This window comes from Stegostoma tigrinum, chromosome 8 (genome assembly GCF_030684315.1).
Source record: "Stegostoma tigrinum isolate sSteTig4 chromosome 8, sSteTig4.hap1, whole genome shotgun sequence".
In the NCBI taxonomy this organism is placed as follows: Eukaryota; Metazoa; Chordata; class Chondrichthyes; order Orectolobiformes; family Stegostomatidae; genus Stegostoma; species Stegostoma tigrinum.
The window spans coordinates 83,080,163-83,094,204 of NC_081361.1; the positions used below are offsets into that span (position 1 = coordinate 83,080,163).

The 14,042-nt window shown below is 38.9% G+C and overlaps 1 long non-coding RNA gene across 1 annotated transcript in view; it reads left to right on the forward strand.

Annotated features, from left to right (window-relative positions):
• The first annotated feature begins 12,717 nt into the window (after positions 1-12,717).
• LOC125456530 (uncharacterized) overlaps positions 12,718-14,042 on the forward strand; it is an 81,108-nt gene continuing 79,783 nt past the window's right edge. The window contains exon 1 of the long non-coding RNA XR_007248462.2: positions 12,718-12,911. This is a non-coding gene — a long non-coding RNA (uncharacterized LOC125456530). The remainder of the gene's footprint in view (positions 12,912-14,042) is intronic.

A 14,042-nucleotide genomic window follows, 5' to 3' on the forward strand; every position in this document is an offset into this window, starting at 1 on the left:
TTGGAATCCCTTGCCACAGACAACTGTGAGAACAGACTGTTTGATTGTATTTAGGACTGAGATAGATTTTTGATCATTAGGGGAATCGAGGCATATGGGGAAAACACAGGAAAGCGGATCTGAGGAATGATGGATCTTATTGAATGATGAAACAGGATTGAAGGGCTGAATAGTCTACTCCTTCCTCTTCCTATTTCTAATGGTCTTATTGTCTAACCTGTGCTTTAGGGACCGATGGTAAAAGGATATTTGAATGAAATAAAAATGCTTGAATCAGGAGACAGAAATACAAAAAAGTTAGCAAAATGTTAGCGTGGAAGGACAGACTAGAATATTGTTCCCTGTAAGCATATTTTATGCAAAGGCTCTGCATATGAGGAGTAAATGGGATCAATTTCATGTGCAAATTCAGAATGGTTGCCTTTATTGAGTCACAGTTACAAGCTGGCCAGGCCTGTGAACAAGATATATATGAGATTAAGCAAAATTTCACTAAAATGCTTTGCCTGTTCAGTTCGATGCACACAATATGGAAAGTTTTGGTTATTTTTTAGTATCTTGCAGGGAAGAATCTGTGAGCAATTATTGCTGTATCTTCTGGGGATGTATGTGAGCTCATGTGATTGCTAACAGGGTGCATTGGTCATAACATCTGCAAGAAAGATTGAAGAAAATAATGGGGGGTGGGTGGTGGTGAACAGCTTTAGTTATTAGGGATAAAAGTACTTTATTAGTAAACATACATAAAGCAAAATAATAAGCCAGCAAGTAGAATTAAAAATACAAAAACATGCATGGTTGTGGTCATTGTTGTGTATGAATCCCTCGTAGCAGTTATGAAGTGGAGGCTTGTATAAATACAAAGATTACTCAAGCACAGAGCAGAGAGTGTGAATTTAGTTGGGGATTTAATTTTTATTTGGATTGAATGGGTGGTTGAGCACATATTTGGAAGGAATTGAATATCTTGAGTGGTGTCTGGATTAGATTTCTGCGACAATTTGCCTGATAGTGAGGAAGAGAGCACAAAAAATTAGACACGGCAATGAGTAATGAGCCAGATTTGACTAATAGTGTAATGGTGTGAAAACATTTTTGTAATAGTAAACGTAATATAGTCAAGTTCAATGCTGTGTTTGAAAGGGCCAAAAAGTGAAGTGGCTACTTAGAGCAGAATTGAGTGAAAATTCTGGGAATAGGAAACAAGGTGGACAGGCGTGGGTTGGAGGTAAAATGTCAAATTCCTGATCACAAAGACGAAAGTCAGGAAATAAGTTGGTGATGACTAAAAGCAGATCATGTTTCCCAGCAATAAGTGTGGGAACTTATATTTAATGCATTAGTATGTCATGCATTTTCAATAAAATGCATGCCATCAGATTAAATTGTACTTCTGTGACGAGAAGAGCAACAAATGATTCACTTTTGTTTCAGGTTGGCACACAGCATGTAGGGTAGTCTTCCTGATGGATTTGGCATTAATTGGGCGTTCCTCTTGCACATGGAGTTTGTGACTGGAGAGAGGAGGCTGAGCTGATGCTTTGAGCTCAGGTAGTGGCATTCCAAGGGGGCCATAGCATGATTGCCCAAGAAAGGAAGGTCAAGTTGTGGCAGCTAGTCCAGGGGGACAGAAGGAAGGGAGAGCATAACTGTGGGAAGGTTAATCTCCACTGAAGGCAGGTCAAACAAGATACAGCAATGATTGACAGTGATTGAGGGCCAGGCAATGGTCAGACTGGCAAAAAACAAAACAGGGTAGATCAAGGGTGAAGAATGATGGTTGATGGGTGAGGATGCTAGCAGTTCAATAGCAATATGGTGACAGACATTTGGTCAAGGGTAACATAAAACAGGGCTACAGTGGTGGAAACTGATTGAGGGTGATGACAAGTAAGTCAAAGGTGATTAAGGGAGATGGGTTGTCGCTCCTGGGATCCAAGTGTTTCCAGTGATAATGAAACAGTGGCAGCTCTAAATCCTCCCCTGAGACAAAGTACAATGAGGCCAGTTTGCCATGTGAGGCTACCTATCTAAGTGTTCATGTAACAATGGCTCTTGACTTTTCAACCACTGTGAGAGAATGGTGGGATCAGCAACTTCTTTATTTGTCCCACACCAGCCCCGCACCCCCTACCCCCATTTCAGTGATATAAAATAAAGGTGTAAATTACCCTGTGAAAAATGTTCTCTCAATCTGAAGCAGGAGAAGCAGAAGTTGCAATAAAGCCCCTTCCTAGCCACAGTACAATTACAGTGAGAAGAGGGCAGCGCAGTGGCTCAGTGGTTAGCACTGCTGCCTCACAGCTCCAGGGACCTGGGCTTGATACCTGCCTCGAGTGACTTTCTATGTGCAGTTTTCAGATTCTCCCTGTGTCTATGCAGGTTTCTTCCAGGTGCTCCGGTTTCCTCCTACAGCCCAAAGATGTGCAGGCTAGGTGGATTGGCCATGTTAAATTGCCCATAGTGTCCAAGGATGTGCAGGCTAGGTGGATTACCCTGGTCAATGCAGAATTACAGGAATAGAGTGGGGGATGGTGGGTCTGGGTGGAATGTTTTTCAGAGGATCAGTGCAGACCTGATGGGCTGAATGGCTTCTATTTGCACTGTAGGGATTCTCTGAGATCTTACTACTGATATTACGTCTTACTACTGTTTTGTGAATTTCCTTTAACATTTAATTCCTTACTCTCTATTTAAAACTAAGCCTCAAGCAAACACTCGTTTCATAATATTGATGAGTCTCTGCAATTTACTGTTTAAAAACCAAGCTGTGCTGCCAAGATTGTAAGTATGGATACTAAGCAATACACAGCCCTTTGTTCTAGTAGTGAGATTTGGAGCGTATGATGTGACACAAACCAAGGTGCCCTTTCCCCTCAAAATAATTTCTTACATGTTCATCAGTGTGAGCAAAAAATGCACATGAAACACTTGAAATTGGAGGGCTCCATAATGTTACAAATTTGTTCCCGGAGAAGACTTTTTGCCTCATGTCCCTCTGATTCTACCAACCCCACCACTATTAGCAAAAAACACACTGCAGAGAGCAAAATAAGACAATGCACAGAATGGTTTCAATGAATTTTAAATCAGGCTCTAGACCCAACCATCACAAATCGAAAGCCACTAAGACTTACTCTTCATTTTAGAATTCCTACAGTGTGAATGCAGGCCATTTGGCCCATCGAGTCCACACTGACCATCTGAAGAGCATCCCACCCAGACCCAACTCCCCTACCCTATTTCTGTAACCCTCCATTTCCCATGGCTCATTCACTTAACCTGTACATCCTTGGACTGTGGGATGAAACTGGAGCACCCGGAGGAAACCGCTCAGACACAGCAGCACGTGCAAACTCCACATAGTTATCTATGGCTGGAATGAAATCCGGGTCCCTAGCACTGTGAGGCAGCGGAGCTAACCACCGAGCCAAGGTGTCACCCTTGAAAACATACAGAATGAAAGAGACTTCCACTACATGTGCCAGCCAGTGGCCTGCAGTTTACAATATACAGGCAGTATCTGATAACGCACCATCACCAAAGAAGAGAAGAACAAAACTTTTTTTCTTTTTGTCAATTAAATAAAATTTCTCTCCAGACCGCCTCCTCTCTTCCTAAAAGTTGCATTTCTAATTATTTGACGGTTGCTCACCATACCTCATACCACGATTTTATCACAGCATAGGGTGAGGAGATAGTCAGCACCGTGATCAAACTCTGCACTGTTGGCTGTATCCTGAACAAAACACTAGCCAACTGAGCTAACAGGCTCCTAGTGAAGACTTGGGTCTTCGATTTTACTGGGCTTAGCTCTTCGGAAAACGTAACTAATTCTTAAAGCGAGAGTTGATTGATGCAGCAGGTATATCCAATGCAACACATTAGGTAAAATCATTCTTACACTTTTCCTGCTGCCCTGTTAGATTCCTTGTTTTGTAGGCATGCAGTAAAACAAATTTCAATTCCACGGTTTCGACAAAAAGTGTAATCAACGTTACGGCATAACTGCTACACATCCACAAAAAGAGAAACAGGAGAAAGTGTGGCTCGTTTATAACCCGAGCATAATAAAACAGTTAACACTTACAGGCAGGTGGTTTAAAAATAGGTAATCAAAAGTGAGATTGAACTGAAAGGAAGCACATGATTTTCATTACTACCTTTTGTGTAAAATGAAGGAAGGGAACATCGAAGCAGCTTCAAGGACACAAACATTTCACAAACATAACTATGTAGGTTGCTAGGGTTGTAGTTGCATAGTGATAACATTTCCAAAATAAATCTTCTCACGGGGGCGTGTGAAGGGCAGTCCTGCAGGAAATTAAGGTCAACTACTTTCTGAGGGCATTTACTTGTACAATTATCCAGAATCTATTAATATGATGATATTTACTTAAGTGTAGTCCCAGCGACAAGAGCTGTCTGACCTGTTAATTTCTTGTTTCCCTGAACAAGAAATCCAGGCAGTACTTTTCGAATGGCATTTTTGCCAGTGGATTAAGCCTGCCGGTGGACAGATTGTATTATTCCCTCTTCTCCTCAATGCCTTTAGGCTATCACAGGTTTCCATATGTGAGGTAATTATGTGCACTGAGGGAAAGAATGATGACATTGCTGTCATGTTGTGTGCTGAGAAGGAGGCAACCATTGTACAGTACAATTGCCCTGCACAGTGACAGTTGACAAAGGAAAAAATGGACTCTGCACTAGGTTAAAGCTAAAATTTCTTTAGCACCAAAATGCCCATATTAACGACCACTCTAATTTCGTTTGATTTTACTGATTAATAATATATGCATTTCAGGTAGTCAGGTCCAAAATCTGGATATGTCTATGTGCCTGCTGCCAATAAAATGCATTTTAATTAACAAAGAGTTTTGTTTAGCTGTAACTGATTATAGGCACTGCAGTGAATGACTTATCAAAGTCTGTATAACGCTCAGGGGGTTTCCAATTTCTTTCATGAGACAACAGTGATCAAGAACGGCATATTAATGAATATTTCAACTCTGTGTTGTTCACATAGTTACGCTAATTAGGATCAGTTATTGTCTCTGCTGCCAAGGTGCCACTATAAGACTTTATAGAAAATGAATCTCCTAGAGCACTACTCAGATTTACAATGAGCTCATTTTCATCAGGACCTGTGATATTCATTGTTTAGACTGAAACTCAGCTACAGAATGGATAATAAAGCAGAGCTTTTAAAGCTTTTGGTAGAGTACTGAATATTCTTTGTAGCATTCACAATCCAGCCATTTTAAGAAATGATGGGGAATTGGACTGAGATTATAAATCAAAGGGTTTAACCAATTGGCTTATTATGTTCAGCCTGTTGATGTGTGCTGTATCCTGTACATCTCCTGATCCACCTTGATCTGCTGTAATCCGTCTGCCTTATTTCATTGTACTGTATTCTAATCAGTCAGTCTCAAATACCAGTTTGATCTGTGATGCATCCAGCCTCTCTCTTGTACTGTGCTGCGTCGAGTCCAATTCCTCAGCTGCATTTGATGTATATATATATTAGACACACATATATACATATATCGAATCTAGAAAACCATGTGAGGGAACAAACATGTTACCTATGTCAGATGTAGAAATTCAACTACAATTTCGCATGTTCCATAAACCTACTTCAATAGTATCGTCCAAGCCCGAGATTCAGTTACAGAGGGACAAGAGAAGGAGATGCATGGAGACAACATCTGGAAGTTCTCCTCCAAACCACATACCAGCCTGACTTATAACCATATCACTATATCTTCACTATTGCTGTGTTAATGTCCTGGAACTCTCTTCTCGTGGTTATCCTTACACAAGGTAGTGTGCCAGTGCAAGCAGCTTTCTTACCATCACCTTCTCAAGGGGAATTAGAATGGACAATAAATTTTGGCCTTTCTAACAAAGGGTCACCTCTCAAGCAAGAATGAAAAGCCACTAGCAGTTTGAAAAATGCATAAAATAACAGCTCACCATTGAAGACAAATAGCAGCCACGGCAAAATCCCTCCCTAAAACTTTCATCCTTAAAACAGTCTGCAAAACTTTATTTGACCAAGGTCTTATCCACCTATCTTAATATCTGTTTGTGTTTCAGTGTCATCTTTCTTTCACTGATTACACACCCGTGGACCACCTTGTGATCTTTTACCACTTAATGGCACCATATAAATTTATATTGCTGCTGTTACCATTTTAGCATTTTAGCAACAACCCTAATGTGCGATGTTGCTCACTTGTGAAAAGTTTGCATATGACAAATCGTAATGAAATAGAACTGAATGTATGCTCTGTTCAATGTTAATCCTAGTTATTGATGCGCCATATACGGATTCATTTCACGAGTCTAAATGTGTGATGCATCCAGCAAATCCCCTAAACGGCACTCTATCAGGCAGCAAATCAATTTGAAGCATTCTCATGGACACAAATAAGGAATTGAATGCACTGATAACCCTTCACATTTTACAGATGTTGTGGAGAGCAAAGTAAAGATTGGCACTTGCATTAAAGCCTGAATCATCATGGTTTTGAAACTTTTTCTTTAAACCGATTAATTATTATTGATAATAGAAGGCTAGGGAGGAGAGCTGGGTAAGGGTTGTGGTCCAGGAAAAACCTAGAGGTGTGCACTGTCTGCCAGGGCCCATGAATGGCCACAGGCTAGTCTGTACAGGAGCTGTCCTCTTCACCCTTCGCAGTGGTGGCCTGGTTGCTGTGTATCTTTTTAACTTCAAGATTTAGAAAACTGAGAAGAGGGTGCCTTTATGCTGAAAAGTACTGTCATTCCATTGCAGCTTGCTGTTCCTCTCAAACTGGAAGGACTTCAGTCGTGGGTTGATTACAGCAAACTGGTATGTTCAGCGTGGCTCAGTGGCTAGCACTGCTGCCTCACAGCATCAGGGACCTGGTCCAATTCCAGCCTTGGGCAACTGTCCGTGTGGAGTTTGCGCATTCTCCCTGTGTCTGTGTGGGTTACCTCCTGGTGCTCTGGTTTCCTCCCATAGTCCAAAAACGTGCAGGCTAGATGGATTGGCCATGTTAACTTGCCTGTGCTGTTCAGGGATGTGCAGATTAGGTGAGTTATAGGGGGATGGGTCTAGGTGGAATGACAGAGGATCTTGATCGGCGCAGGCTTGGAGGGCCAAAGGGCCTGTTCCTGTGCTGTAATTTTCTTTGTTCTTTGTTCTTTGTTGAATGCTCTGAGGGTCAGTGTAGACTTGTTGGGCTGAAGGGCCTGTTTCCACACTATGGAGATTCTATGGTTCAAATAACAACCAGCTTGTTATATGTGAAGGAACTAGAGACAGTTCTACTTGACTAGGTCTCACAGGAAAATAGCCAAGATCATTTCTCTCCAAGTCTTTCAGTCATGTATTCTCTCAAATCATAATGGGAGGTATTATCTATATAGAGCAGGAGATCAATATTTACAAATCTTAATACCACATTTTCCCCTCCACCAAGTTTTTGTTCATATTTAAATATTACTCCAATCTCCATCGACCCTTGCCTAAGTTTCTACCATCACAGATTCAATCAGTCAGGAGGCTTTGAAACTCTATTTTATCATGTGGTTCTAAGATGTGAAAGCTCAATAGTCAGTCTGTCTGTCTCGTTTTCTGAAAAGATTTTTTGTTCATTTTGATGGCCTTCATTTAGATCTGCAACATTTGGTTCTTTATACATTTCTGGCTTAATGTCTGATTCATCCAAACATATGACTTATTGTCATCTTTGATGAATAGAAATAAGATTCACCTAATTTCCACATGTAATGCCTTCTCTAGTGAATACTAAATAATACCTGTTGATCATCATCACTCTGTACTAGTATTCCTCTGTCTCCCGGTCTCTAACCCAAACCTTTTCACCCTTCATCAACTTGGGTATGTTCCTGGTTTGATATTTCTTGCCATAATTGTAAGCCTGTTGTTTTTAGGTAGGACTATTTCCAGTCTTGAATTCTTCAATAATTCTGAATTTTAGTAACGCTTTGGGAAAGATGGGAGCTTTTTGTCCATCAAATTTCTTCTCTCTAAGGTCACAGAATAAACCCCCAACCTCAAAATTTATGTGGCGTTGATGAGTGAAGGCACAAACCCTCATTTATCCTCATAGCATTTTGATGATTCTGATGCCTTTTTGTCTCCACCTTTGGAATGGGAATGCAATAAGACAAAACTAAGTACTAAAAATTCAAAGTCATCCTTGATGTGTGTGAAATGATTGTTGGCAAATTGTAGGCCACGATGGAGGACAGTCTGGTCAGGGATGTCATGTGATTTCCTTTAAAATCCGAATGACTGTCTTAGCTGTCATTATGCACAGATATTTGCCTTCAACCCACCTGGTAAAATAATAATCGAAGACAGTAAGGTAGTATTTTCCATTTAACACAAATAGATCTATCTCCAGATGTTCCTATGGTTTGGATGTGAATTAATAGTGAGCTGTGGTTCCCTTTGTTTCTGTCTGTGCAAACAAGGCATTGAAAAATCATTTCTTCTACAGATCCCAATATTCCTGGCTATCACGTGAAAGATTGAGCCCAAGCTCAAGATATGCATGTGGCCCTGCTAGACTTTCTCCAAGATTTCTGTCCAGTCTGTGCCTGGCACTATGTGCCTTTCGTCATAAATGGGCAATGTATCCACAATAATGAAGTGCTTCTTTTGTTCAAAGAAGATCTTTAACACCATACCACTGGGACACTGCACTGGGCAACCTTATATGCTGTATTTGCTGATGTAGGATGCAGCTCTGAGCTTACATAAGCATGTGATTAAATTCTTGCAGATTTTTTGAGCTTTTGTCCTGTGGCTAATCAAGAATTCAATATCATTAAATGTGATTTATGTCTTGTCATGTAGGATGGTCAATGGTGGCTCTGGACATCTGAGCTTGATGTCACTGTTGACAATATCTTCCAGCACGTCATTGCAGGTTGAAGTGGACTACTGGGATGGTAGTTGGGTGGATTGGATTTGTTCTGCTTTCAGGAAACTATCTCAGCCTTAAATATACCACAAGGACTCTGCCCCAACAGTTCTCCGTGGTGAGAAGTTCCAAAGACACTCAAAGAAAAGAAGTTCCTCCACATCTCAGTTTCTAATGGTGCCTGCTTATTCTGAGGCTATCCCTTCTAGCCCTAGACTCTGCCACAAGGGGAAGCACCCTATCAACATTTACCCTGTCAAGCTCCTAAAGTATCCTATATGTTTCAACCTTGCATTCTTCTAAATCCTAGTGAGTAGAGCCCCAATCTGTTACTTATAAGCCAATCCTTCCATACTGGGGATCATCCTAGTGAGCCTTCTCTGAACTGCCTCAAATGAAATAATATCTTTACTTAAAATGAGGATACCATAATTGCCCTCACTTTTCTAGATGTGGTTTCCCCCATAACTTGTACAGTTGCAATAAGACTTCGCTACTCTTATACTCCAAATCCCTTAACCACTTTCACTGGTCTGACTTCATTCTTCTTTAAAGTTGAATTTCCAGTGTTTTGGAGTCCATCATGAATGCCATTATGTTGTATGTTGATTAGTTGAGTTTCAGAGAGATTACTGAGTCATTGATAAATTTAAATAAAACTACTTTATTGTGTATTGATATAATTTAATCCAGTTCACATGACTGCAGAAAGAATTGTTGTATAAAACTATTATTAATTTCTGCATTGAACAAAATAATTCACTTGAGGGAGTAAAATATTACCATGAATATCTTATACTATCTTGTGTGTGCATCTATTTCTGTCTCCCACTGTGATCCTTACTACAACAATTCAGTAAAAACTGAGATATCCTATGTAAGTATATATTTTTTAAAAATAAATCATATTTCATTAATTCACTGAAAATGGAACTGTTGCTGAATTCTGAAAGTTCAGCATTGCAAAGTAGAATTTGAGAAATGCACAGAACCAAATGCTTCTTTATTCCTTCTACAATATCCTGCAAAGTAGATGGCTGTGACCCCTCCTTTTAAGTGCAACTATAGTCATTGCAAGAAAAAAAATGTGAAAAGGGCTGAGTGACAAAGCCCAAATGACCTATTTTATTATCTTCTGTAATGGTTGACATCGCAGGTGGGAATACAAAAGGAGAGAGCGTGTCTCTACGTTAGACAGGATGATTTACTGCTGACTCTCTTTGCTACGTACAATGTACTTTACATACCCTGTCAGAAAATTTAATCTTTGCTTTATTTTATTTTTATGATCTCATGGTCACACCAAGTAAACTTTCTGTTGCTTCGAGATAAATTTTGTTTGCCCCTGTCTGAAGCAACACTATGTGTGTCTTTGGCTCTCAAATCAATGTCATTCAGTTCACCCCAATAACCTGGTACCTGATCATTTCATTTGTTTAACAGTAATAAGTAATATGAGTCTTAATATTCATTTCATTTACTGAAGAATTCTGATCATTAATTATTCTTCTACCTGAGTGCACTGTTGACAGCTATTTCAAAGCCTTCCATTATCACAAATATGCTTCAATTCTTTTACCAGCTTTAAACAGGCATATCACCATACTTGTAAATTCATGTGTAGATAACATGCAGTGTGAACTGTACACTTCCTTCCATGAAGCCCACTTGCCAAAAATCAATAGCTTATTTTCTGAAGCATGCATAGATCTCTTTAGGGTCATCGGTTCTTAGGTGATAATAGGTTTTAATTCATTCATTCCAGTTGTTTTTTCAAATGTTTGAAGATGTGTTTCTAAAAACTCAGTAGCCCGGTTTCTTATAAAAGGCAGCATGTCTCAAGAGTAACTGCAGTTTAGCACAAGAAACTTTATGGTAACATACTATCTTGCACAATCTTCTATTAAAATTAAATGTCAATTTTGAAAGCCTTGTGCTAAACTCAGAAGAATAGAGAATTTATAATGCTTTCAAAATGCTTTTGTACAAAGTGTCCACATTATTGAAGAAAAGGAAACCTGCCAAGTATTTCTAAATTCATAATCTTGGTGGGGAAAAAAATAACTTTTTAACTTCCATCACTTTACTCAGAAGGGTAATCTTAGATTTCAAGGAAAAATAATAATAGATTAACAATTGCATTGATACTAGTCTGTCAAAAGCAAGTTTGCACTGCCAGTTACAGAGAAAATGTATTTTGTGAACAGATTATTTCTATAGAAAGAAGCTTCTTTATTATTCTAACATCTTTATGTCAATTCTATTCCAAGTCTAGTGGTACAATAAAATGTCTGAAAGAACAAGTAGTTCTCTTTGAAGGACAACATATTTTAGATTACACAATATAAATCAGCAATCTCCATTCCCCGCCCACCCCCCTACACCCAAGAGGCTGGTAAAAGAGGGGCTGCTGCAGATGACCCCTGCATTTTAATGTAATCTTTTTGGAATTGTGTCATATGGACTAAACAAAGGACCTTGGCAGAATACATTTCCTGTGAACGTTAACACTGATTTCCAAAGGTACAAAAATAATGGCAGTCACTTTAATACTTTGACTTTCTTCAAGCAAGCCTATCTACAAAGATTGTCAGATGTGAAACCAAACAGATATTAGACTGTCAGTCAGGGAAATTACAAAGTTCACCATAACTGGGGCAGAAATTATATGTGGGCAACTTTGATGGACACAGGTGTTAAAGTATTATGAAATGCCATAGGGTGTTAGAGTGAATGATGTGGTTCATAGAAGCTCTGCTTTCTTTTCCCAGCAGGGATGTACTTCCATCATCAGTCCCTTTTGCAGGAAGGACTGAAGACCTGAGGACGTAGTGATCGCTCTCCAGAGCACTACCCTGGTCAGATTATATGGGGCTGGGTCATTTCATTAAGTACGTAATGTCTCCTTTTCCTTTTTGTATGAGGAAGGTTAATGCAGCATCCAGCTTGGCTTCTCAGAGCGGGGCGGGGGGCGGGGTGGGGGGGGTGCAATCTTATGAGTGCCAATGGTTTGGGGATGTTATAACCTTTTCAAATGAAAAAACAGTCAGTTGTTTATTGCACTTGTTGATAATCTGTAAAACGTAGGACAGAAGCTTGTTTCATTGCTATGATGGCAGAGGTCCTCATTAACGTGGCCTAATGTTATTAAATATGAGCTTTGACACATCCCCAATAAAAGAGTGACCTTACCAGCATAAAAACTGTGCAAAGCCCCATGCAATTTTTCACTATGACTATCGTTTTACAAAATCATCTCTTAACATATTTGTCTCTATTTTGTGTTGGTGGTAAGTGAGCAGAATATACTGCTCATCACCATTTTCTTCCTAGTTTCATACAGTTTTCACCCAGTTGCAATTCAATTTGAACAATGTCAAGCAATACAAAAATGCAGAATCCTATTTAGTTTTATACTGAAGGTTACTCTCAGACCCGACTAATATAATCTGTTACAAAACATGTACAGTATATGCTTTAAATTATTGAATACATTCTAGTACACTCCAAACATAAATAGCAACAATAAATATAAGTGCATACAAGTTCAAGTTCAATTTCTTACAGAATTTTTCACAGTTCAGAATGAACTATGAAAGATTCTTAATGTCTCAAGACAATGCATGTTAAAATCAGAAATAAAATGAAATTAAATACTGATTTTTTTTTGACTCACTAAAGTAAAATGACAAAAAATGCTTGTTTCTCAGCATGTTTTGCTTCCCATTTTAATACATCCTACAGAAGGCAGAATTGGATTACAGTTCTAACTGTCCGAATAATAATCCATGGCGCCCTCCTTGTTAAACCCAGTAGAGTACGTATGTGCATTTATTACACATGTAGATCTTTTAAGAGGATTTTGTAACCATTGTCGTCAATTTTCTGGGCAAGGTTTTCGTTACAACCTCAAAAATAATGCAGCTCAAGATGTTCTCAGAATGTTCTGAAAAGGGAAAGAATGTAAGTAGATTGCAACAGCCGTGATAATAAAGGGTTGAAGCTGAAATGACATTAATGTACGACATGGGGATAAGATTGGAATACGATTACGAATTCAAATGATCAAATATAGAAATTATGGTGCACAATTGTAACTACTTACTGTCTAAGGTAATGCTGACTTGTTTTAGGTTCAGAATGCCTTTAAAGATAACACTTAATTTGCAATGTTTTCACTTTCTACCGATGAGAAAAGCATAAATTTTGTTAATCTTTTTCACTTGCATTCCTATGAGAAATATGAACATCTAATTATGTTTGATGGATATATTTTCCCTCATGTTCAGCCTCTAAGCCTTTGTGCTTTATTAGGCTCATTCTAATGAATACCCTGCTGCTTTATATGTTTTCATGTATCCTTTTGAAATGTGATCAATATACTTTTGTCCTGCAATACTATTGCAGAATGTCATGCATAACCTGAGTGTCTTTATTTTTTATCCACACAAAAGGATTTTCATTAACAGCTATGTGTTTTCAGTACAAATGGGCACTTCCTTGAAAATTTACATAATCGGAGACACTTTTAATTAGAATTAAGTCTTGTTCATTTACCTTTGGATTTTATCGTCTCTGCCATGTATTTCCATTTCATTCAGCAATTCATCCTCAGTAGCTAATTGTCAGCCATTTTGTACTTCTGTAGTTAGTAGATTCTGCAAGATGAATACCTAATCAGATTCATAATCAAATTCAACGGCTTCAAATAGTTTGAGTCTGCACACTATGATTATTCATGGAACACTTAAATAAATATGCACAAACTAAGTTGTTACTTGTCGTTTGCAGCTAAATAAATATTGCTATTCAACCTGCTCTGTATTTACATTGTACATGAGGCCATGACTCAAGATGAATGGGAATGATGAATGAAGCTTCACACAGGCCACAAATTCAAAGTGAAAAATGTTTGGCATATGGAGAAATCATGCTCAAAAGCAATATCATTTGTTTGAGTCTCAATTTATTAAGTAAAGTCTTATTTTGCTTCCACAGCTACACTGGCACTATCCCCCACCTCTTCCTCATTGATGACTGTATCGGCACTGCCTCATGCTCCCATGAGGAGCTTGAACAGTTCATCAACTTCAC